This window comes from Papilio polytes, unplaced genomic scaffold (assembly GCF_000836215.1).
Source record: "Papilio polytes unplaced genomic scaffold, Ppol_1.0 DF821400.1, whole genome shotgun sequence".
Lineage (NCBI taxonomy): Eukaryota > Metazoa > Arthropoda > Insecta > Lepidoptera > Papilionidae > Papilio > Papilio polytes.
The window spans coordinates 5,120,344-5,148,203 of NW_013527804.1; the positions used below are offsets into that span (position 1 = coordinate 5,120,344).

The 27,860-nt window shown below is 36.9% G+C and overlaps 1 protein-coding gene across 1 annotated transcript in view; it reads right to left on the bottom strand.

The window, feature by feature from the left end:
* LOC106108967 (connectin-like) overlaps positions 1–27,860 on the bottom strand; it is a 119,205-nt gene that overhangs the window by 13,406 nt on the left and 77,939 nt on the right. The window contains exon 2 of the mRNA XM_013290339.1: positions 15,349–15,385. The gene's annotated coding sequence lies outside the window, so the exon portion shown is untranslated. The remainder of the gene's footprint in view (positions 1–15,348; positions 15,386–27,860) is intronic.

Below are 27,860 nucleotides of genomic sequence, written 5' to 3' on the forward strand. Positions count from 1 at the left end.
CATATCAATTCACATGTTACCTACATTTCGAAATAAACAACCGAACGTGTTCGATTTACATTTGAAAATTGATAGTGTACATGACCTTATGAAATTCAATAGTAGGTCAGTAAAGGCCGAATACGGAACGTATTTTAAACACGTAAGGACCACAATTATACAATCATCGATTTCAACGGTAATGGAATTTAAAGAGTGTTTTTTTATACACTGTTAATGAAATGTCTCAATGTCCGGCCATAAGTGACTTGATTGAGATTTACTAGCTAGCGTTAAATACTAAACATTACATTGTAAAATCTTAACAAAATTTGAATATAATTTATCTATTTTGTTAACACTACGAAAAAAAAAACAATTGAGTTCAATGAAACAGGAAAATAAAACGTGTCTAATGATTTTTGGCTTCGGAAAGGAGAGTGTATGCCAAAACTCACTGACACTAGTAAAAAGTAAACAATTTACACGCTTTTCTTTATCTTACGCTCATTTTCAAGTGTACTTCGATATCGATTACATACATTTAAAGTTTACCAGACTTAGGCAAGTTATTAGAAACGATTAAGCGAATTACATAAAAATAATCTCTGATAAACATTTTAAGAAAAGATCGTAACATATAACTGTGATATTAGGATCTTTTTCTCAAAATTACATTGTTAAGACTACCTACCTGATCAAACAGGTATAGGATTCTGCCTTAGTGAAGGCGAAATGTTGAAACGAATCTTGAACATTTCGCTTCATTAGCGCTGCTTACAATCTGATAGACGTCGATTGTTTTAATAGAATTTGGAGTTCAAACGTGGTTTTGTAATTTGAGACTCTGTTGCGTATTTAATGTTTTAATGGTTGACTGCAAGACTTTGATGTAGGGACAAGCAATAAAATAGATGGTATGGCACCATCCACTTAGTTTAAAGTATAATTTTCTGTTTTAGGTTTAAAAAAAGTTTATTCGAATTTAAAAAAGGTAAGCATGTTTATTCGCAGTAATTAATTGATCAAAGCTTGTCATTCTGTCTTAACAAAAAACCATAGAGAAAATAAAGTGACAATTTTGGCACAAAGCGCCATTTGCCTTGCCAAGGATATTTACTTGTAATCGAGGCGTGACATTTGTTTAGGCTCTGAAAGTGGATCGGGAAATTTTATTTGTGTTTTATACATTGTTAGACGAGTATAATTTCTGAAATACATTTTAAAGCACTTTATAGATTTAATGTCTGAGGAAAGTGAGGCTAGGAATAAATATTTTTACTTATTACTAAAACTGTTAATACAAGAAATAGAACTTCAACAGTGGTAGAGCCCGCTTTAACATCTTCGCACGAATTGGCCGGCTCGCCCGGTGCAATACCACGACCACACAGAAAACAGGCGTGAAGTGGAAGTAATTCCGCGTTTCGTCTGATGAGTGTGGTGCCGGAGGCCTAATTTTAGTCTCTTTCCCTTTCCACCCTTTTCTTAAGAGGAAAGGATGGCATGGAAAAGTGGATTTGACGGTGGAGGAGACGCATAGGAAGGGGAAATGTCCTCTTTGTGTGCGTCTCCTCCTCCGTCAATTAAGGATAGGCAACACATCTACAATTGCGGATGTTTATGGGCAACGGTCGCTTTCCATTTCGGTGGGTTGAGGTGGCCGCTTGCTCGTTTGCCATCTTATATTATAAAAAAAAAAAAAAAAAACTAGTTAATATGTTTTTAACTATTTTTTTTAATATTTAAATTTCTAGATTTTACAACAAAAAAAGGTAAATCGTTATTAGTCATTCATTATTTTTTGTAGTTGAAACGGACCGTAATATAGAGAACTGAAGCGGAGTGCAATCGTATGGAATGAACCATTTCACTGCACCTTCTAGCATCCAATGGAATGGCTAATCGATGCGATCAAATCAGAAATAATCGGATATGGACTAGGAAACAAGATTTAATTTAATTAATATGATCAGAAAATGGAACTTCGAAGTAAGCCTTACGTCTTTATTAAAGAAATCTCGCACAGTCGTGTTGTAAGTATACTATTTTGGAACGAAATTTTGGAAGTCTACAATTTACCACGATGGAAACCTTTCTATCGTGGCATTTCCAAACCTAAACAATCGTAATCGTATTTCCAAACCAATATGATTTAAGATCCTTCAAGAAGCGAGCGTATTTATTCAAAGGCAACACATCTGTAGTTCCTCTGGTCCAAATGTCCATGGGTGTCGTAGATCATCGCATGTTTGTCCCATTTTCTAACAAAAAGTGGTTGTCTATTGTTAAGTTTAAGGAAAGAGCAAAAATGCTATCTTAATAATTTTATGTGTGCATCAGGTATGCTTTTTCATAAATCAATGTCCGTCTTCAAAGGAAAAAATCTATGTTCATTTGTTATTTTCCACTATAATAGAATTGAATTGAATAAGAATATGTCTTTGTCTAAAGGTCACTGATTAGTTCTAAGGCTTTTATAAGTCTAACGAACTGTAAGTTGGATCTTTACTTAAGTAGCTCTACCTAAGCTCTTTATAAGTGTCCCCGAGAGAACTAACCTTAAATTCGATCTATTTTAGGCGGATTAGATTCTGCTCAATCAAATATCTTTGTATTTATATACAAAAGAGTATTGCGTCCTAGCATTGTTCAGCTTTATCTTATCACACTTCTGACTAACATCATAAAAGTTTAGATGGATGCATGATTGTAAGAGTTTGTAGCCTAAACGGATAAACAGATCTCGATGAAATTTGGCATAGACGTAAAGGATAGTCTGGAAGAACACATAGGCTACTCATTTTTGTTTTTTTTTATTCCATATGGACGGAGTCGCGAGCGAAAGCTAGTATTTTATATTAGATAGCTGTTACCGGCGACTTTACCCGCGGGAAATTAAAAAATGTGGCCTATGTACTATACAGTTATCATTCCCTTCTTGATCATGTCATTTTCATTTGGTGTTAATAAATCCAATACTTAATTTAAATTTAATCCTACGCGGCAATAAAATAACATGTCTCTATGAAAAACGGTCCGATATCCAAAAGAAGTCCCAAATTTAAATCCGAACAGAATACGTATGTAAATATTTTATTCTTCAAATATGAAAATCCTTAAAAAAATCTTCGACGGCAATATTGAAAGGTTTCTGCATCTTCATCAAAATGTCTTTTATATAAAGTCGGTCACAAAGAAAATATGAATAAAACTCACAAATAGAAATCATATCTCAATTCGTCACAGATCAGATGAAGTGAATTCGCTATATCCGCATTTGGCCGCCGTATCCCTCATTTATACGGGGCAAATCGCTCACGAAGAGGATTTGAATAAGCTTTGATTTCTTACTTAGATATATGACAATTCAACTCTTCACTGAATATAACGAAAATGTATGGATTTATTGTGTAAATAGCGTAAAAGAGAGTGAAATTAGATATGACTGATGTTTAAAGCGTGCGCACACCTGAAACTAAACCATCGCACAACTGTTTAGTATAGCTCTGATTCCTGTGAGCTTAGTTGGAGGTGCGCAAACTACTCGATTTTTAGTTGTGCAACTAAACAGTTGAATTGTCTGCGTAACAATGGACAATCGCACAACAAATGTGCGATAGTTAAGTGAAAGGTGTGCGCACGCTTTGAAGGTAAGTAATTCATCTGCAAAAACAGATGTCAATTTTAGCGAATTAGGTATTACTGTGTTTAAACTTACTTCATCTTGTAGTATAAAAGTTTTCCTACGTTATGTGTAGTTTATTAAGTGTAAGGGACTTCTTTAGTTTAAACGACTGCGTATTGCTTTTGTTTTGATTTAATTTCCTAATTTACTGTCTACTTTGTTAGAAATTGCGTACCAATAACGAATTATTTTGCATTTTATAAGTTAGAAGGTATATCTACGATAGATAATGTAAAAAAATGTTTTACAATCTTTAATTAATAACGGATTTTAGCTAAGATGATAAAATATAAGAAAAATAAAGTTCTTTCCCTATACATTTTACGTCATCCGCTCGTACGATTCTCGTAAAAAACCACAACTTTCATAGAACACAACTTATATCATTATATTTTATGTCGTGTACTTAGACTCGAGTTAAAACAATTTATAAAAGTATAAAGATATCTTGTTCAGTTCATTTGCGAGCAAGGCGTAACAACAAACTTAATGGGCTCAACATAAAGTGCTTCCCGAGAATCCTCTCGCTGTATAATAGAAAACACTTTAAGTCTAAAACGCAACTTTCGAGGGATAAACGCGAGCCATAATTAAACGGCTCTCAAACTGTAAACCGTTTCAGTTTTGATACTTACCGCTTGTTTTAGTTAAGGAAGAATTTTGCTCTTGAAAATATCTGATAATAATAACGTTAAAATTTGCATTTATGTCACCCTATTGTCTTATTTTCTTTAATGTTAGACTGGAAGTTTAACCAAGCGAAAGGCAGGTCAACTAAAATGTAACCATTAGTGATTTTAATCCCTCCCATACTTTTATTTTGAAACGTGGAATAGAGTTATAGACACGCATTGGCTGAGCAACACTTTGATTCCTACGAGGAGGTCGAAAGTTGGCTGTCTAGTTGGTTTGCTTTAAAAGACGAACAATTTTATTGGCGTGGTATACACAAATTGCCAGAAAGGTGGTCAAAATGTGCAGAAAACAACGGCCAATACTTTGAATGAAATGTGTATTATTTTTCAATTAATAATTAGTGTTTTATTTAAAAAAAAAACGCTTATTACATGCCGGTGTTAAACTAAAAATCGTAGTAGTATCGGAGTAGTACAAAAATCTAGTCAACAAATTCATTCAACTTAAATACCATAGACTATAAAAGTAACAGATATGTTAAAGAAATAAAGAAACATTTTTTGTAAAACAGCAAGCAAACGACCAACTATTCCAGATTACATCTTAGAATACCAACTTAATGAGGCCGTATTTCATATTACGTCAGAAACCGGCTAGCCAAGTATTATTAACGAGATAATCCATTTTAGTATCGTTAAATGCTAGTTTTACTTTATCTTTTTACATTTTTCAAAATGTTTTGTATTTATTTTAACCTTTTTATATATATAGTTCTGATTTCCAATATCTTCTGAAACAAAAGACCATTTAAGAAAAGGCGCTATTTCTTGAGACACTGTTCAGGATTCTTTGGATTGGACTATTTAGTAGACGATAAACTAAACACTATTATTTCATACAAAAATAATAATGAACGCGAAGACAAAGCGAATGTAGTGACAGTAAAAAAAAGTCTACCGAAAAAACATTTCGGAAGCTTACAAGGAATAAAAGCGTGTTCCCAAAACACCGTCAAACGTTAATTTACCGTTCTGTTTACGGTGTTTTATCTGTGGTCTTTTGGTCAATGAGTGTGCCCAATTACTTAGCATTTCAGTATTTTGAAACGGAATTTAGTCTGTTATTTCACTTCAAATGGAAACGTTTCTGAAATTTATGAATCACAAATATACTAGCGTATGCTCGAGATTTCGTCAGCATTTATTAAAAAAAAAACGTGTAACATCTACGAATACATCAACTACCTTCTATTAAATGATTAAAAATAAATAAACGCAGACCGGCGGACAAAAACATAATTTTTGGATACTACGCGCGGTTGTTAAGCGTTACCGGCCCTGATTATAATCAATACATCCAACTTCGATCCCCGTTATTTTAAATTTTCTAATTGCATAGGAAAACAAGGAAAACGTCACGGTGAAAACTACATCGACAAAGAAATTCAAACAAACCTTACTTGGTCAGTATGGTTAACTATGGCCTAGTCACCTCTAGCTCCTAAGGTCCGAGCTGTCAGCACATATAGTTAGCTGGTACAGCCACTCCAATTGTTAAATGTGTAGATTTTTAATTCACGTATTACTCGTATAAAATTTCCTCCTTTCCTCGCATTAACCATGATAATCCCCAACGGTAACGTAACTGTTATCGTAACTAATATTTTATGGCTTTCGTGTGTAGAATGAATTATATTTATAGAGATAACCGTCCTTTTTTCCTTGCACAAAGCGTTGTTACGGAACTATATATACTTTTAATCGAAATATCTTTTGTTGGACATCTAATAAATATTTATCACTAACATCCTTTTTAATAGACATTTGTAAAAAGGTATTTATATTATAAATATCAATAAAAAAATAGAGTACTGCTCTAATAATCGTAAACATCAATCTTATTATTTCTTTAGACGCCTTTAAATAGACAAATTCAAAGATATAAAAACTTCATGTTGAACATTTTTTTGTAAATTATAAACTGGCTAAAGCCATTAAAACAAAGCCTATATCATCAATTGCAGTAAAAAGTAAAATAAAAAACGACCGAAGTGCACTAAATACTTTTTCACGTGTAGTAGACCATAGGTTTTTTACTTCTGGCCATTTCATACATTTCCTAGACAATTTTTATTAACGACCTTTTTTAAATTTACGATTTCAATGTAGAATATAATTGGATATTAATGATTTTTGCCATTTATTTTTACAACTGTAAATACTCATTTGTTCTTTTTTAATTTACACGTCTTGTTTTGATAAAACCAAAGATTTTAATTATAAAGGAAGTTTGCTTTGCCGCAGTAATTAACTATTCTCCTACAGGATTAGCAAAGGACGTCAAAACCATGAACGAAGCAAAAAATATAATACGCTTTTTAAAGTTGCGAGTACTTTGAAATGAAAGGAAATTGCGACGTGAATTTAATTGTATTGTGATGCACATAAATAAGAGCTTGTATCATTCCATTGCTGAGAGATGATCGTTTATATCTTACTAATATTATAAACTAACTTTATCCCGCGACCATGTCCGTGTGGAATTAAAAAAAAAAACAAAAGAGAATAGCCTATGTGTTAGCGAAAATTGCGAAATGTGCGAAACTTGTGTTCTTCCAGACTCTCCGCTACATCTATGCCAAATTTTATCGAGATCCGTTCAGCTGTTTAGGCTACAAACTCTGACAAACATCTATCCATCTAAACGCATTTACTATATTAGTAAGATAATAGAGTTTGTAAGAGTTCTTTCAATATTGATGAAATTTAGCATAGATGTAAAGCATAGTTCTTTCAGACTTTAAGGCTACTTTCTTTTGTTTTTTTTTTTAATTCCACGCGGACGGAGTCGCGTTCTAATGCTATTTTATTAAAGAAGGTTGATGTCTACTGTAAGCAGTAAGTAGTCACGAACCGACTAGTGTCAGAGTTCAGGGCCACAGTCTTGTACCAAATATTACAATACCAGACATTCTTTTTGTCGAGCTGGAGTTTAGTTTGTTAGATTAAAATCTGACATAACAGTAAATTGTAGGAATGTAAAACAATAAACACGAATTGCGTACAAACAAAACCAATATCTTAATCAAAAGATTATATTAAATTTTGAACATTTTTGGAATAATTCCTTTACCAAAATACGGTAAAGTCGTTTCGAAGAGCAGGCTTAACTTTTCTCATAAGGCGGTGCGTATTAAAAGTCATTACTAAAGTGCTCTGTTAAATTTTTCATTCGGAACTCGGCTGCCATTCTAATTCACTATAACTTACCACGGACCCCATCATAACTGAAACACCTAAGAGATCCCCAGGGACCGACGATACTGTTATGCGGCGTTTAGAAAAATGTTGCTACGCCATTGATATAAAATACTAGAAATGGCAGCGTACAATTGCAATATTCGTTCGGCGTCATCCGCGTGAATTTATAAAAATGTTAAGATTGCAAATGTCAAAATTAATAACCTTGCTTCCTTTATGTTGGTAGCTTGTAGTTTATGATCCCTTTCTCACGTGAAGGTTTTTTTCCAATTTATATACCCCTTAAGTTTAATAGCGTGAAAATATATAGCCTAAATCGTGACGTAAGTGTAGGGCTTTGAAAAGAAATATTCAAAAATATGCTGTAATTGCTGATATCTTAGGTAACAAAGAAGTGTGTGTTTTCACTTTACTATACTAGTATAGATAATGCGGTTACCATTTTTATTACAAGCATGTTAAGGTACAAATGTATTTAATTTTACATTCATATTTGTCAACTCTAATTGATACTTGATACTTGATATAAAAAATAAATTACCAATCCTGAAGAAATGTCACAATGTAAATAGCCATTCGACTTAAATTGCATTGAATTTATCTTGGCTTACGACAATGTCTGTCTCAAACTAATGTCTTTTAAACTTTAAAATAGTGCCACTTCTAGATTTTCATAGTACATCTTTACCTTATGTTTTTTTCCTAAAGCTTCATAATAAAGGTCATGTTTTATGAACTTTGTAAGCTTTTGGCTCCCCAGGGCAACTTGATTGGCAAATACTTTCCGTTAGGGAGTTATTCAAAGGTGGGGAAGAAGCTTTTTTAATCTTTATACACGAACATGTTTTTATACTGAAAATTATAACGTTTTATTTTGCGGTAAAATGGATTGTTTTTTTTTTCTTTGTACGCTTTATTGTAATAGAAATTTGTACCTTTAAAATGGTTATTATGCTTTGTTGTTTATGACAGTATAATTCATATGTGTTTTTAGCATTTATTATTTTTGAATCCAAAAAAAAAATAAAGAATTATCATGTTAGATTCATAAACAATCCCATCAGACCATTAGATTCATTTTTAAAAAGAAGTAGGAAAACGAATAGTAATGCTGATAGAGTAAAGAAATACAGATACGTTGTCGGCCTTTGATAAAGATATCACTCGCTAAATGAAGTAACCTAAATTGTACGGGTTTTGAAACGGCGCTAAGGACAGCTCTACAGCGCTGCTATACGAGGCAAGATAATTCGCGAAATGAGGAATGTCAGCCATCCAGCCTTGTTTAAAAAAATGCATATTATATTAGTAAAAGTAGAGTGATTTTAATATATCTGACCGTATTAATACCAAATTAATATTAGACCTTATGTAAAACTAACTTTCGCCCGCGACTAAGATCGCGTGGATGTAGAAAAAAAAAACAAAAGTGAGTAGACTATGTTTTCTTTCAGACTATCTTCTATATCTATACCAAATTTCATCGAAATATGTTTAGCTGTTAAGGTTACTAATGCTAACAAACATCCATCTATCCATCGAAACTTTCCCATTTATAATATTACTATGACTAGTACTATAAAAAAACATACAGACGAATTGAGTACCTCCTTCTTTTAGGAAACCGGTTAAAAACAAAAAGTAAGTTCAATAAGTTTAGTTTCTAAAATGAAAACAGAGTCAAGGAAAACAATTTATTTTTAGTTGCACCGCTAACACAAAGAAACTGCCGTATTCACGGATAAAGTGAACAATAAGTTTAAAAGATTTACGCCACCTCTAACCTTTCTAGGCCCTGATATATAGTTATTCTAATTCAGGCGAGTTGGCGACGCACCAAATAGTTTGACAATAAACCACTGATTTAATACGGTGCAAAGTTTAATATTCGAAGCTGGAAAATTTAGCTGAATTAATAACACGTACAGTCTTAATGGTTCACGTATTGTTTTAGTATAATTTATAAATCGTTAGCTCTTTTGTTTTCAAACTTATAAAGGTACATTCTTAACCTTTCTTCCTACATTAACTGTTTCCGTGCGATTTCATCAGCATAAAATTATTTTATTGTTTACATGTGTCAAATTGTCAATTGCAAATGTCAAAATGACATGACATGACAAAACTTGGCAATCTTGCTTCCTTGATGTTGGCAGCAACTTATGGTATCTTTCCCACGTTAAGGTTTTTATCCCAAATATTTACCCCCTAAGTTTAATGGCGTGAAAATATATAGCCTAAAGCGTGACATAAGTGTAGGGCATTTTATTAAAAAAAAAACAATTATTCAAAAATATGCTATAATTGCTGATCTCTTAGGTAACAAAGAAGTGTGTGTTTACGCTTTATTATAATAGTTTAGATTTATCTCGTTTATTTTATTGTTTCACACTAAACATGAATGTATCATTTTTAAGAGAAGGCTTTGGCTTCTTAAAAACAGATACCCTAGTTAAGAAGCCAAGACAACCATGGTGTAGTTGTACTTAGTGTGCAATAGATATATTCTTCTTAAAAAAATGCTATACACCGTCCTTTATATGTAGTGTACATGTAACTCTATTGCAAAGTCTTTTGGTACACATGTGTATCTGATTACATCCGTTAAAGTAATATTTACCTTATAAACAAACATAACAATGACATCAACGTATATTTTATACGAAAATGGTTCTATGGAATAAATTTATACAGTGGTAATCGCACACCTCTTCACATAATTTCATGAAACAATACTGCTCCGTGTGAAATATGCGCGCCGGCTTGGTCACGTTCCAAGACTATAAAGCACTTAGCAGACTGAATTGTAACGCGCATTAGTTGCACTATGTTAAATATCATTCCATCTGGTTTAATTCAAATAATCGTAATTAACTTGAAGTGTGAAAGGGACAATGATAAGAGAAATTTAACCTATGTTATCATGGTATGGGAATATTATGTGGTAAGAATTTTATGGGACAAGAAAACCTTTAACAACGAATATGGGGGGAACGTCGGTATTGGTAGGCCTAATTATCGCGTGAGAGGTGATATGATTAAGAAGGGAATGCCGACTAAAATAAAGAACGATACATCGATCTGGTACGCGAAAATATGTTTTGTCGACCTTACACAGTGTATAAAAAGTACAGTTTAATTGTAACTTTAATTGATTCATACATTATCTATACTAATAATATGAAGAGGAAACATATGCATTTTTGGATTTTTGTATGTATTGAAATGACACAAAACTAGTAAGTCAATTTCAAAAATTCTTTCACCATTCAAAGCTAGGTTATCAGTGAGTAACACAGGCTATATTTTTTAAATTCACGCAGGCGAAGTCACCTGCAACAGGTAGTTGTTTATACGATCAAACGCTTTCAATGCCGCCGACTCTTCTGAAGAGTTCAATTTCATACGTTAAAATAAATGAGGCATGGAAAGTGTAAAATAAATTTTGTAAATACCTGTTATAAGAATTGTTTCCTCAGTCCTATATTACTTACATAAACTATAAAAAATTACAATAGTATTCCATTTACGTATAACACAATTACATTTTGAATATTATGAAAAATAAAATATTGCTATAATAAATATTTTACGTCAGAACATAAAAACACTTCGCAGAACATATGGCCCAGTTTACTCAGTGAAATAAGAATTATAACATATATTGCCGACGATTATTTGCAGCAGTTTTCCTTTATGATACTCTATAGAGGTTGAATTCCATTTTAACCTTTTTGTTGCTCTGTTAATTTGTTAAATGTGGGCTTTGAGGTTATGATTGAAAATATTATATTTAAACTTAAAATGATGCAAGATAATGCGGCTGCCAACTAGGTTATTATTGACCCAATCAGATATTTCCAATAAGATAAAACTAGTGGAAATAAATTTTCACAATATAATTTAAATGCCAGAAAAGGTTCTGCGGTTTGTCTGAAATTGCAGATAAATCTTCTGCACATAAGAATGATTAACATTAGGCGATTTTTTGCTAATTTTCCCGCCTATTTTATCTCCGAAACGGTCTCCGATTTTGACGAGACTTTCACTGGATATGAATTATAGTTTTTTTTTTTAATTTCACGCTGTCCAAATCGCGGCCGACCGCTTTGGCTGGCAAGGTATTTGATGCACGGGAATGTTTTGAATAAGCTATTTTTTTTAATTTCCCGTTAACGAAGTTTGCGATCGCTTGTAAAACACATTACAATTTTTCTCGCATTTCGGGATCAATCCTAATCGCATATGTCTATATACAAGAGTTGCAATGATCCTTGATGTCAAGAAGTATCGAATTATTTACCTATTTGCTAGTACTGTGTTACTATGAGAATTAAAAAATCGTTTAATTCATTTTCTAGAAACTATCGTCTAAAGTACACTTTATATAAGCCTCGTCTAACAAATAAATCCACGTGATGTATATGTTTTCGCTAGCTACTTAATGCTAAGCGCGCGCCATCTTTGCCCTCGTTATCTTTTGCTTAGAAAGGATTAACGAAGTTTAGCTGTCCGAATTTTCTACGAATATTATCCTAATTATATCTGCTAACAAGGAGACTAGTATAGATTTATCTCAATTACTAGAATTATCATTAATAAATAAACAATATTCTTAAGATTTTAATACTAGATTTATTATTATAGATTTTTTTGTATTGTTCACTATCTTTTTAATAACAAAAAACATGTACTATTAATTTAGCCTATAATACTCAGTCCTAACCTTTCTAATGTTGGTTTTTTTTAAATAAGCCAAGCAGTTTTTCAGTTTAATAATTACAAACACAACTAAACATGTAAATCTTTCCTCTTTATAATATCAAGCCTACAGGTATATTAATAAGCGAATAAAGATATATCATACTAATATTATAATCATACTAAATGCGAAAGTTTAGATGGATGGATGTTTGTTAGAGTTTGTAGCCTAAACGGCTGAACGGATTTCGATGAAATTTGGTATAGATGTAGAGGATAGTCTGGAAGAACACATAGGCTACTCACTTTTGTCTTTTTTAATTCCACGCGGACGGAGTCGCGGACAAAAGCTAGTGGATAATAAATTTTTCTGAATATCTACACTATATAAAACATGCGCTCATTTCATTCGCTTCTAACAATTCTATTGTTGTATTATATATTTCAAAGGCAACTTGATTATATTAAACTTTAATACGTGACAGGGAGTAAAACGTATCGATAAAAGCGAATGATTCCAAAATTGATTTCTGTTAACCGCAGGGCATAGAAACTTGGCGGACCTCCAAATAGTATTTGCTGTTACATGATTTTTATGTCACGTACATGATATCTTCTTTCTAATATTTAACAAAAATATACTCTTAATTTAAGATACTATGTAAGGAAACTGTTGCATTCGTTTAAGTGGTCAATAAGATGAGGTTAAGTATAGGAAACTAGCACTATATACATCAAAAGCTATTGCTTGCAACTACGTCCACGTGTGAAAAAAAAAGCAAAATAACAGCCTATGCTACTCACTGATAACATAGCTTTTGAATGGTGCAAGAAATTTAAAATCGGTTCAGTAGTTTTTGAGTTATTTCAATACGTACAAAAATACAAATCATTCATCTTTATAATATTAGTATAGATATGTATGTAATACGAGAGATGTGTATTAACACTAGGTCCGTTGTATCTGCCTACCCCTCTGTGTTATGGGCGTAAGATGTGATGTTATAAGTAATCGACTCAGAGACTTATTTTAAGGACATTGAGATAATTACTAAGTATTTTAATCGATTGCGAATGCAATCTTGCAGAATCCGTTTTGGATTAACGTCTTAAAAAATCTTCTCCATCCACACAAACTATCGTATTTGTATTAGTGAGAATTAAATACTTATTTTATAAGTTATCTCTAAAATATTTTAGTAAATTGTAAATCTGAATGTATCATGTTCGATGAATTTAGTTAGCGTAATTCAGCTATACAAACAATGTTAACCAACTCAACGGTTAGTCTATTTATGGTATCGACACCCAAATTAATTGAGATTGTTTCCATGAGCTATGTGTTAATAAATGTTCTACATATCGCTCACAAGTATGGTGTAATAACTAGGCTCTATAACAACGTATGTACTAGCTATCGCCCGCGAGTCAATTCGCGTGGAATTAATAAAACTCAATTTGCCAATGTGTTTTGCTAGACTATTTTCTACAAACCGTAAGACCCGTTGAGCCATTACGGAGATATGTACTAAACATCCTATACGTCTAAATTTAATAGATGTAGCCAGTGTTTTTGAACTTTTAATCAAGTTAGAGTCATTTAATTTGAAATAAACTTAAAATCTAGTCAGACAATAAAACGTAGAAAAAATAAATTGGATTTTATAATGTAGTTGCTGTTCAAATTTCCATGGATTTGAATTATATCTACTTATACTAATATTATAAATTCGCATTTATAATATACGTATAAGTTTACAAGTTTAGATGGATGGATGTTTGTTAGAGTTTGTAGTCGAAACGGCTGAACGGATTTTGATGAAATTTGTCATAGATGTAGAGGATAGTCTGGAAGAACACCTAGGCTACTCACTTTTGATTTTTTATAATACCACGCAGATAGATTCACAGGCGAAAGCTAGTTTTTATATAAAATTTATATTTAGTCTTTAATTAACCTCAATGATTCTATAAGGGTTACCCGTTAGCCTAACTTTTACTACAATACGATATTTGAAGATACGTGATTTACTTCATATGAATACCAGAACTGCCGAATGGCAGTAGATGTGGTCGGAATATTCAACACATCATGATCTCAAATCACGTAGCATTACAACGGCCAACGGCTATTGAAATCGTTATGAACTAGTTCGTAATTAATTTCCCTTGATCGAAAATGTTAGCGGAATATCAGATAAATTCCTTAATGGCAATATTATTTTCTACCAAAGAGATACAAAAAATGTATAGATGAAGCATTGTTGACACTTTACTTGAGACATTTCGTTTTGTGACACTTTATGTTTATGAGTATGTTATAGTATAACAAAAGATGGAGCTTATTATAATTTTGTAAAGTATTTTATAGCATGTCAATACAAAGACATGAGGTGATGTACTCAACCTAATAACTTGGTACCTTTCAAAGAAGTTACCGGTGAAAATATGTTGTTCATTATGTCTAGTCTATATACTTCTTTAATGTCTTTGTTTTGGTTTTTTTTTATATACAACAAGGTGGCAAACGAGCAAGCGGCCACCTAAATACGCAAAAATGGCGAAGCGACCGCTGCCCATTGACATCCGCAATTTCAGATACGTTGCCTATCCTAAATCGACGAAGACCTTTCCCCATCCTATGCGTCTCCTCCACCGTTAAATCCACTTTCCCATCCATCCTTCTCTTAAAGAAAAAGGTGGGACGGGAATGGGACTAAAATTGGGCCTCCGGCACCACACTCATCAGACGAAACGCGGAATTGCTTCCACTTCACGCCTGTCTTCTGTGTGGTCGTGGTATTACACCGGGCGAGCCGACCCATTCGTGCGAAGATGTTAAAGCGGGCTCTACCACTATTAATGAAATAGTAAAAGTAAACATTTGGGAAGAAATTCAAAGACGTATGACGTCAACTAAGCTGTACTAGGCATGTTTGGTTGACTAAGGTTTAGTCACCCCTAAGTCACGGTAAGGAAGTTTATACCCCTACATAAAAAAGTTTAACTACACTTTATTAGTTATTTGTACAATGACTGTAAAGCAAGTTATTTTTTTTAATAGTAAGAAAGTTATGTTCTTACCAAAATTTAGTAGGCCGTTTGAAGTATAGCGATGTTCCTGTAAACAAAAAAACAATCGAAATTAATAAATATGATCACAATTGACACATTTTCAATCTATGTTCTGACTACAGAAACATACTGTTAAGACAAACTAAATTATCGCACAACCGTTTAGTCTCACTTTGATTCCTTTAAGCGTATACGGAGGTGCGTACACTACCCATTTTTAGTTGTGCAACTAAACAGTTGAATTGGCTGTGAAACAATCAACAATCGCATAACAGTTGTTCGATCACTTAGTTAAAGGGGACTTAATATAGAAGTATTTCCTTCAACGTTACAGGAACTTATTAATATCAAAATATAGCAATATTGTCGACATGTCGAAATCGCCAGGAGGAAAATATTAACAATTTGGACAAAGAAATATTGCCAGCTGTCACCTACACTACGTGAGTAAATTTTAACATTAACGAAAACCACTGTGGTGTAAGTCAAGCAGAGTCATATTCTTTAAATATTTCTTAACAATTACTATGACATTTCAGGAAAATTGAAAAACAAAAACGTATACAAAATCTTAAGCACACTTTTTGTTCAGCTTACTTTTAGTGTTGTAATAAAGATTATGTATTAAAATATATCTGAACCTCATCATTTACCATTTGCCGTAAGTACCAATATTTTACATCAAACTTCCAATATCAGCGCTCAACTATCTTTGTCTCTCGTCCTATGTGTGAACGAGTAAGACTATAGTTTGCGTCATTGTAAACTAGATTAGTAGGTGCCGTTATCGCGACGCACGCTCGGAAGTGACGACGAGAAAAATTACAGGCTTTTGAATTACTCGTATATTGACGATAAATTTATTCACAGTTGATGTTTGTTTACTATTTACAATGTTTCAGCAATTTATTGCTACCATTTGAGATTATGGAGTTACAGAGATCTTGATGTTATAGAGACAAAAGATCAAAGGTCAATTTATGTATTTATGTAGACGTCATTGTTGTTAGCACCTATTTTCACTAAGTAGCTAATCGCGCGACTCTAGTCAGCGAATATCATTCTGTGTAGTATTCGCGCTAGTGGAAATGAAATACGAGATAAAAATGACAGTCGCGCGGCTAACCGCCATGTGGAAATGTAACCTAATTGTTAATGTAATTATTTCGGAACTCAAAGTTTTCTATATTTAAAATTACTCTAGTAGTCATAATTTTAAAATTCCATTTATGTTCCTATGAAATACTAGCTGTTGCTCGCGACTTCGTCCGTGTGAAATTAAAACACAAAAACAAACATAGCCTATGTTACTCACTGATGACATAGCTTTTTAATGGTGAAATACATTTTTAAATCGGCTCAATAGTTTCTTAGGTATTTGAAAACATACAAAAATACATCTTACTCTTTAGAATATTAGTATAAATACAGGTCTAATATCTCACTATTTATAGTATTTTAAAATTAGTTTAAAAATAAAAATTTATTCGAAATTAAAACCGTGTCAACTGAACACTTGTGTTTTCAATTTGAATAAAACAAAAAAACTTTGAATTCACATTTGACGTTTTATCCGGGTGCAATTATTTTGAATGGGTTGTTGGGACAAGAACATCCTTTCCTAACAGACGGTCTGACTACGGTGTACTCGTAAATAAGCCGTGAGATCCCCACAACAAGATGAAAGGAGACTCATTTGCAGTGAGTGTTTCACTCGCGTCTAGAGCTCACATTTTTCAGGCCGTGATGAGTTTGTTCAAGCAGAGATTCGGACCGAGGTACACTGGGCGTGTAATTGTTTTTGAAATTCTTTTATATTATTTTCAAACAATTTTTAGTAACAAAAAAATTAAATTGTTGTTGAATGAAAATATACGATGGTTCAAAAGTTTAACTCGCATGGGTAGAATACTTAAGTTACAAATTAATTTACTGCCATGTATTATGAGATTTTGTAAGTTTTTTGATTTTCGATGTGTGTGTTTGTGTTTTTTTAATATGAGTATTGACATTGTTCACACATTGTTGACACATAAAGTTTCCTGGTTTAATCTCAATGCATCCTTCTAATATTATGTGCCTAAGATTTGAAATTCACTGGACATCTTGTCTGTGACTTTATTTTTTAATTTGTCGTAAAAATGTCAGATAAATTAAATCATGTACCCAATACATCATATGCCTTATACAAATAATGGTGTTGAATATCTGCGACAATCAAGGCCCACGTGCCGCGGCGGCGGTTATTTTGCGTTAACGCCGCGCCTGCGACCGCTCGAGTAATTACTTCATTCTCTTCATTCTTTGACTTGTGGCTTGTAATTTTCACGAATTGTTCACATTTTTACAGTACACGTAATAAAAAGAAAAATTAAACATATATTTTTTAATGTCATTTGTTAAATTTAGACAAGAGAAATGACACATGCTGAGTGTAAAAACGATTTTAATCTATATTTTGGAAAACTCAAATGATTTGTTTGTAATCACAGATGTATAATATACATTACTACCGAATTCATACTTTTGCACAGATTAAATAAAATATGCATAAATTGTAAAATTAAAAGTTTCTCGTGACAATAAAGTCGATTAACTACGTTTTCTACCTACTTACTACTCTTGAACAGGGAAAAAACATAGACAAAATTACACTCTAAAAAATAGAAGCATTAAAATAAATGTAATAAAGCACTCTCCGTCATGAACTCACTGGATTACTGAGATTTACATCAGTAAGAGCAGCTCTTTGTTTATTCACAATCGGTCTATACGTTCCCTACTCCAGTCCACTCACCTTGTCAGATGCAGTTAACCAACTTGATACATGTATGCTTTTACCCTACACTTAACGCTAACTGAACGAATATTTTCCTCCTTTTATACATATTTATTATTGCCATATTCTTTGTTAAATAATGTACACAGGTGTACGAAATGGAAATGCATTTTGTTGTGTTAATAAAATGGGATGTGATAAAAGTATCTCGTATATTTATAAAATTACACTTACTATAATATAAACTACATATTTAGTGTATTTTTTTAAATAACCTCCTTGATATTAAGTCTACATTACCACAAGACGAAAACATTTTTATCATCTCTAAAATGATTTGGTATTTCTATCAATGCGCAATTAGTTGTTAATTTTTATATCTTCACCCTTGTACCCAACAGGGGTAGAAAGACTACTCATGTCACGATTCAAAGGTTAATCTATCACTTTATGTTAGACAATAAATTTTAATAGTTTTCCCAAAGAATTAAAACTTTTGTTCATTATCATTGTGTTACAATTCACAAAATGGAAAGTTTACTAAAGTTCTTTATTAGCTTTGTATATTTCGAATAATACTAATTCTCTAACGTTATTCTATTGTTTTGAAATATTATTAATATTTCATTTATGTTAATAAATTTCTAACAAAAGATAAATTTCAAACTTAAGAACTACTCAGGAATTTTGTGCTTTGTGAAATTCCAAGAATTATCAATACAATTATGAAATTAAAATAAATTTTGTTAATAATATTATTCTGATTTTTCCATAATTGATAACATTTTTATTAAGTATTATTCTAGACGTAGAGGTTGCTTGGAGTAAGGTTTTATCGAAGTACTCTACCTGTGCGGCTTCACCCGCATACAATTATCAAAACTTCAGTTTATTATTTACATTTGTCAAATTCTCAATTGCAAATGTTGAAATTACCGTTACCATAATAAATGTTCCTTAATGTTGGCAGTTTGTAGTTTATGGTCCCTATTCCATATGAAGGTTTTTTCCATTTTACTTAGCCTCTTAAGTTAAATAGCGCGAAAATATAACCTAAAGCGTGTAGTAAGTTTAGGGCTTTTTATTAAAGAAAGTAATATACAAAAATATGCTGTGATTGCTGACATCCTACGCCACAAAGAAGTGCGTGTTTACGCTTTATAATATTTCTAGCTGTTCCAGTGCGGCTTCATCCGCATGAAATGTCAAAATTTAAATGACAATTGCTTCCTTGATGTTGGCAGCTACTTATGGTCTCTTTCCCACATTAGGATTTTTATCTAAAATATTTACCCCCAAAGTTTAGCCTAAAGCGTGACGTAAGTGTAGGGCTTTTTATTAAAAAAAGAACTATTACAAAATATGCTGTGATTGCTGACATCTTAGACAAAAAAGAAGTGTGTGTTTACGCTTTATTATAATAGTATAGATAGCATTCAAATTGATTGCCCCACATTATTCACTCCTGTAACAATTGGGTTGTTGGCATTTAATTAAAATGTGTAAAGTAAGGTTTAACGAATTCAAAGCCACATTGTTTAAACGTCGAAGTTTCAAAGGCTGTATCGAGCAGTTAACAGCTTTGTTAATTTCCTTTATCGTATTCAACGTAACATTTGTTGACATTTGCCCTTCACTAATCCTATTGCAAGCCTAATACTATTATAAACTTTTTTTTTATTTCCTCAGCAGACACTTAGAGCGGGCGCACACTTTTAACTAAACTATCGCACAAGTATTGTGCGATGTCGATTGTTCATAAGCTCATAGTCAAAGCGAGACTAAACAGTTGTTCGATAGTTAAGTTTTATATGTGCGGATGCTCTAAAGCCCTATTTGTTATGTAAATGCGTCCGTCAAATATTTTAAAGTAAGAATAATAGATGCACATATAAACACATCAAAATAAAAAGAAGCATTACGTAATGAAGACCATAAAAGGATGGCAGCTCTTTTTATATTTGTAAATTGTCACTGTTGCACTCAGAGTCTGTAGATGATGTCCCATAGTGTATATTTAGTGACGAATTAACTCGGTGTAACAGATAAATATTTAACTGTGTCTATTATATTGGAATGTCGTAATCTATCACAAACTCTACTGTTTGCTAATTGCTTTTCAAATTCCACCTAACTCTGTATAACAAGCAAATTGAGCAAAGTCAGATCTGTCCGGAAAGTTCGATAGACAATTTAGAATCGAATTTAATTCATAGAAAATAGTATTTTACTGTACAGTATAATATTGATCATGTTTTATTGATGGCCTAATTTTAGTCCCTTTTTCTTCCCATCCCATTCCATAAGGTAAGCATGGGAAGAGAAAGTAGATTTGATTGTGTAGTACCTAGATGCATACGAATAGGAAATAACCTCTTTATGTTCCTCTCTTCCTCCGTCAACTAAGGCTAGGCAACACATGTGAAATTGAGAATGTCTATGGATAGCGGTCGCTTTCTTTTTTTCTGCGGATTAAAGTTCTCCGTTTAATTCCGTGACAATTCTAAATACTAAGAGAGTGCGCACACCTAAAACTAGACTATCGCACAACTGTTTAGTTTCGCTTTGCTTCGCACACTTCTCGATTTTTAGTTGTGCAACTAAACATTTGAATTGCCTTCGAAACAATCCACAAACGCAAAACAGTTGTGCGATAGTAAGGAATGCCGCCCGCTCTAATTATCATCACATCATCATCATCACCAGCTCACTATATGTCCCCACCGAGGGCCTCGGAGCCTACCCTAAAGTTAGAGTGACTAGGCCATAGTCAACCACGCTGGCCAAGTGCGGGTTGGTTTTTTTTTTTTTTTTCGCCGTCTCTTTTCTTCTTGCATAGCAAGAATTTTTGTTTGGGCTTTATTACCGATTTGACTTAGTTTGTGCTTTTATCTTGCGGCATTTTGTTTGTGTATACCTCTTTTCCTTTTATTCTTTCATGTTATGTTTTTAATTTTTTAATGTTTCTTTTTGTTTTCAGCTTTCCGACGGCGTTTCCAGAATGGTAAGTAATCACCTTGTTTTATTTCTTTTTATTGCTTTTTCAGCTATTCTGAGACAGAACCGTTCCAGATGCGGCCTGGAGTGTTTATTCGCCATTATTTCGGCGATTGTTTGTTCATTCAATTTGACTCCAGTGCTCACTTCCAGGTCGCATCTGTCGCGGTTGTGTCTCGGGCATTCTAATAGTAGATGTTGTATAGTTTCCGGGGTTTCCAAGTCGCATATACATGCTGCGTTGTCTTTCAATTTGAATCTGTGCAGGTACGCTGCGAAGCCTCCGTGTCCAGTTAAAATTTGTGCCCACACAGAGGTCCTGTCAAGGTTCTTTTGGATTTTGTGTGCGCGGGAAACATCGGGAAAGAACATTCGGGTTACTGCTGCAGTAGCCCCACTGGTGTACCTTTCATTCCAGCGGTGGACCACTCCCTCTCTTATGCGTCTTTTGACATACGAGAGCGGGCACTTGTCGTAGGCTGGGGCGACTCGCGTCTGAGCTGCGGCCAGCCTTGCCAGCTCGTCTGCGCGCTCATTTCCGGGGATCCCTACGTGAGCCTTCACCCAGAAGAACCGTACTTCTTTTCCCCTCCCCTCTAACTCCCTAATATTCTTGCGAATATGGGTAGCGAGGGGATGGTGCGTCTCCGGGTTCTGGATTAAGTCGAGCGAAGAGCGGGAGTCACTGAGCACCGCCGCACAGTCGAAGCCTCGCAAGACGATCAGGTCAGTGGCCTTTGCGATCGCGAGTAGCTCCGCCTGGAAGACGGTGCACTGCGGCCCCAGTCTCATCCGCTTTGTCCGGACCTCGGAACCATCCCGCCAGTATGAGTACGCTGCCCCGACCCCGTCAGCCGATTTACTACCATCCGTGTAGATGAGGTGAACGGGGAGTTGTAATTGATCCACGGTTTCAGGGCGCATGTTCTCCAAACATTGATAATTTATGTCTGGCTCGCTGGCAGGATGTGGGGCCTTAATAAAGGCCTCACGCTCCTCCAGTTCCCTGAGTTCTAACTCTTCGACCGGTCTACCCCTTTTGCACTCGAACAGTCGGGCCGCCTCCCAGATCCGAAGATCAAGTGGAAGGAGACCCGACAATACGAGTGCAGCGTTGAGCGAGACTGTGCGGTGCGACTTTGAGATTTTCTGTGCGAAACCTCTCTGGACAGTAGCCAGGATCTTCTGCACCGATATTTTCTCAGCGGCCCTCGCCCAGGCGCTGGCGCCGTACAGAATCGTCGGCTCTACGACCGCAGTGTACATTGCCCTGATGATCTCCGGGCACAGTCCCCACTCCACCCGAGCCATCGTCGACAGCTTCCTATAGAAGTTGGTTGCCTTTTTGCAGACATAGGAAACGTGGCTGTTAAAAGTTAACTTGCTGTCGACGATGACTCCGAGGATCTTTAATTCAGTCACCAGCGAGATGTCAACGCCGTCCATCTGCACGATTGGTGTGTCATATTTCAGCTTGCGCGTAACAGTCATCGCCTGTGTCTTTTCGGCGGAAAAGCGGAGTTTGTTTGTGACACCCCAATCGCGCACGCATGCTAGGGCGGCGTTGGCATCTCGCTGGATCTCCAACGCCGTGTGCCCGGAGAACACCAGGACAATGTCATCCGCAAACGCCTGCACATATGCTCCCATCCTGTCAAGATCATCCAAGAGGGGGTCCAATAGCATGTTCCAAAACAGGGGTCCTCCGATGGACCCCTGAACGCAGCCTTTGGTCTGCTCTTTCCGCGTGGATCTTCCTGCGTAATGTACAACTACGCTCCGGTCTCGGAAGTAGTCCTCGACAAGGCGCCTCAAATTTACCGGGACACCCTTCTCCACCATTCTGCATTTGATGGAAGGCCACCATGCGTTGTCGAACGCCCCTTCGATGTCGAGAGAGACCAGAAGGGCAATTTGTTTCCTGTGGAGGATGCCTCTGACGTGCTGCATCAGGTCGTACAGTGTGTCCTCCGTACTCCGCTGCGGCGTGAAGCCGTACTGCCTTGCATTGGACTTGGGCAAGACGTGCCAACGGATTCGTCGGCAGAGGACTTTCTCGAAAGTCTTGCCCAGGATGGGAAGTAGTCCAATGGGGCGGTATGCCTTTGCGCGGGTATAGTCTGGGCGCGCTGGTTTCCTCAGCACCACGACGGAGGCCTCCTTCCATGGTGTCGGAAAGCACGCTAGATCGAGGCATCGGTTCAGGATGGCTAGAAATAGCTTGATTTCCGCGTATATTGCATGACAACAGATATCGCTGGTAAATCCGTCCTGGCCCGGTGCCTTTTTAGGGTTGAAACTACTCAGAGCCCGAACCAACTCCGCCTTGGTGATCGGCGGGTCGTCGGTGTCTCCAGGGAGGCGCATGCTGACTCGGTCTGCCTGGCTTCGGATGGTGGTGTGGGCTTCAGAGTCCGCTCCAGCATCGTCATCGGCGAAGAACGTCCTTGCCAGCAGCGCCACCGATTGATCCGGGCTCTGAACGATTTCGCCCTCCACGAGTAGTTGATCTTCGTGGTGACTCGACGCCCTTCTCATCACGCGGTATATGCCGTCCCACATGGACTCCCTCTCTTGTTTGGAGCAGAAGGACTTCCAGCTCTCCGTTTGGGCGCCGACAACCCTCCGCTCGTAATCCGCCTTGGCGCTGAGGTAGTCGTCCACAGCATACTGTCTACGACGCGGCGCGGCGCAACGGACTCGGCGGCGTTTTGTGTTAACGTTGCGCCGCATCTTCTCGAGCTCGTCGTTCCACCAGGGGAAGCGTTTTTTAACTTTAGGTGGTTTACGGGGGGGGATGGTTTCCTTGCACGCCTCGTCCACACACTTTATGTACTCGGAGACCACCTCCTCCAGCTGAACTCTGTCAGTGGTACTGTTGACTCGTTCCAGGGTAAGTCCCCGAGTAGCCAGTCCCTTCCGCATTTCCTCGGTGAAACGACTCCATTTCGCTTTTCGGGTGTTGAAGCGTCGAGTAGTCCAACGGGTGCTCCCCTCGGGGGGCGCTTTGAGGCCCAGAACTACACGTATTGCCCGGTGATCTGAGCTAGTCACCAGGTCGTCCACCTTCCATTCTCGGACGCTTCTCAACAGACCGTGGGTGCAAACGGTGACGTCGACGTGACTCGTGTACCTCCTGCCCCCGCGAACTGTGTCGAAGGTGGGGACGTCACCTCTGTTCAGTACGTGCAGTTCCAGGTCGTCGAAGAATCCCCTCAGGATTTCCCCTCGGAAGTTCTCCTCGGCGCTTCCCCACCACGGACTCCACGCGTTCCAGTCACCACCCAGAAGAATCCTGCTAGCGCCGACACGTCCCATCAGCTCTCGTATCTGCATGAGGTACGGTTCGATGTCCTCCGTGCCCTCAAGGTACACAGAGACAACTGCTACGGTCCATTCTCCCGTTTTGAGAACGGCAGCCACAACATTCTCAGTGACGATCTGAGGGTTCGCATGAACCTCCAAACCGTCATGGAAGATCATGATTGCCGCCTTGTTGGGTTTAGTCCTTACTGCTTCCCTCTGTATGACCCTGACGCCACGGAAACTACCGACCCGCCCCTCTGAGCCGACGTAAGGCTCCTGGATGAGAGCGACGCCAACACCGCCCCTCTGCGCGGACATGACCAACTCCTGGGTTGCGAGACGGCCGCGCTGGAGGTTTGCCTGGTAGACAACAAAGCGGTCCTCCACTGTGGTGCCCTCAGCAATAGCTAATCGAGGACCGCGCTATGGCGTCCCACTTCCGCCTTAGGGGGCAGTCAGCATCAAATGCATTGTGCCCCGCTGCCTGTTGCCCGGCTCGATCGCAGTTCCTGCAAAGAGGGGCCTTCCCCTCCAAGCGAGAGGGGCACCCCGCACGATCGTGCTCCCCTCCGCAATGGCTGCAAAGGTCCACCGTTTCTTTGCAGTATCTTCGACCGTGGCCGTACCCCAGGCAACGGGTGCACTGCACCAGCGGCGACTGGTCCTCGGCAATCAAGCCCTGGATGTCAACGAAAATTGTCCCCGCCTCAATCAGCCTACGCCATACCTGGGGGGAGACTTGTAAGATCACATGGGCCTGATGGGGATTCCGCGCTCTCCTTCGATAGACTTCTTTTGCCCTAAAGTGACTCGGGTCCATGTCTAACCACAACCTCTTATTTTGGGTCTTCAGAGACTCAATGATGTCCGCTTCGGAGTTGTAGCTAAACACATTTCTCATGATCACTCGAGGGTCCCGGTTTGCCGCGGGCTCCAGCTTTAGGTCTTCCTTAGTTTTAAGTCGGCTCTCCATTTTTTCAAGTTCTGATTTGTTCCCGCAGCTAATTACTATTTTCCCGTCCCTTATCTTCCTTATCCTATCGATTTGAATCCCAGATTTCCGCGCGTCTAAGGCCTCTCTCACTTTATCGATAACGTTCTCGCTAGTGTCTTTTTCCAAACATGATGCCACGATCATGGCATGGTGTGGTCGGCAGGGTGGGAGCTGGGCCTTTAGGTTCGACACTCTCGCTGCCTCGGCGTAAGTTACTACCGGGGCTTTGAGGGCCTCTATGGCCTTTCCGGTTTCCTTGATGGTTTCTCGGTATTCCTTCATCCCTTCCCTGACCTCCCCAACCTGTGTCCCGATTGTCTCTACCTTCAAACCTGTCTCTTCTATTTTCTTAACTATTTTTTCTGTCATCTTCTCGGTACTTCCTGTTGCCTTAGCTGCCTCCTCCTCCACTGTCTTATTTGTCCTTTCTGTAGTCATCCTTATTCCCTTTAACTCCTCCATGAGGCCCTCCAATTTCTTAACGTTCCCACATAATGCTCTGCCCGGGGGGTACTCATCGAACCTATTTAGGACGTCATGATTAATTATTTTCTTGATCGTCTCCATGTTTGTGATTAGCTCCTTCATTTTGACCCCAATATCCCTAATCTCCATCTCCATTCCATTTTTATTCCGAGCCAAATCCTCTATACATCTGTTTTTCTCTTCTATCTTTTCTATCTTTTCTCTTAATTCTTTTTCTTTTTCAGATCGCAGCTGTTCCAGTTGAAGTTCCAGGGCGCGAAGACGTTCATCTACTTGGAGGACTGTCTCATACAGCCCTGACAGGCTGTCTAGGACGCCCTCCCTGATTGAAGACTTCAGGTTCCCCGAGGATTCCAGCTGGATTTTTGCGGCCTGGTACAGTCTATTTGCACGGGTTGTGGGGTTTTCATTTTGACGAGCACTGGGCAGTGGCTGGACTTGAGGCTGGGCCGCGGCGGCTCCACGAGTCTTTTCTTCTTTATTTTCTTTATTGTCTTTGCGCTCCGTATACGCGACTGAGACGTTTTTGACATTTTTTCCGAGTGGCGGAGACATGATTAATTTGTCAAAACTCTATACAACCTAACCTAACGTAATGATTTTGATGAATTAAAGTTTAGAATTTAAATTGAAATTTAAAATTTAGAATTAAGAATTAACGTCACCAATAGGGGTGACGGTCAAGAGGACGTAAGTATCTTTAAAAATAAACCTTATCTAAGATCTCGACGTTCCCAATAGGGGAGCGGTCAGATTGTACCAGCACGCGTACCAGCGTGTTTGGTCACGTTTAACGTCCCCAATAGGGGGGACGGTCGGCTAAAAAGCACGAATTTCAAAGTAATAGTCAGTTAAATACAGATGTTTTAGTATTATTAAATTTGTAAAAGTTGTAAATAAATATATATATTAATGCACTAAGTTACGTTATTGGTTTGTATTACTCAATACTAAAACACGGTATTACACGACAGGACTAATTTATTTGATATATTTCACAATATCTCTACAGTTGTAGAGACTGTCTCTATACGATGTTGGATTTTTGGTAGCGCCAGGCTCCCTGTCTAATTTTTTATGTCAGTAAGTTTGTTTTAACCATAGGAGACTTTAATTTATGATCCAGCTCCAGTCTGGCTCTATCTAGAGTCCGTTTTATGTTGGCAATAGATAGCTCTCCTTGGGCCGAGTCCAACGACACCAAACACGGGCGTCCTGAGATGGTTTCGGGCGATTCTACAGAGTTCCAAAGATACGTCAGAACTCCAAAATGGCGGAGGATTTTCGTTCCGCGGCTGTATGTTTGGAGTAGTAGTCCTTGTTGTGTCACTTGTTCCTTCGAAGACCCCGTCCAAATTGGCCCACGGGTTGCAAAGTTATCTTAATTTGAGAATTTTCAAAATGGCGGCCAGCGTGGCCGCTTTGTTCTAAATTTTTAATTTTTAGTCCGAAAGTGGTCGAGTGTGGGCTCGTTTTGTGGGGGTTCTTCTCAGGATCACGGAAAACTATATTAATTTGGTCACAAGTTGACCCCCGATTTGATTTGTTCAAAATTAATAATATTTTTTCGTTATTTTGATTTTAAAAAATGAGATTTATGTCCAAAAATTTGAGTTAAACTTTAGGTTTATACTACATTTTTAGCTCTATTTTGTAATATAAATTAAAGTATGCTAGATTTTTTGTAAATATTTTTAAAATGTGTTTTGAACTTTATGTAAAATTTTTGAAAATTATCACCTCCGAAATTTACCAGTAGAAATTTCTGGTTTTTATAACAGTGTTCCGGTACAGTGTTAGCTTTAATTTGAATATGAATAAACTATATGTCACAGATCGTTCTGATTTTTTACGAATTTTTGAAAATTGATGAATTTTTTAATTTTGAATATCTTTGTTTTTACTTATCTTTTTTCAGGTCTAGAAACGGTTTTCGGCTCCTCTCGTCTTCCTCTACCG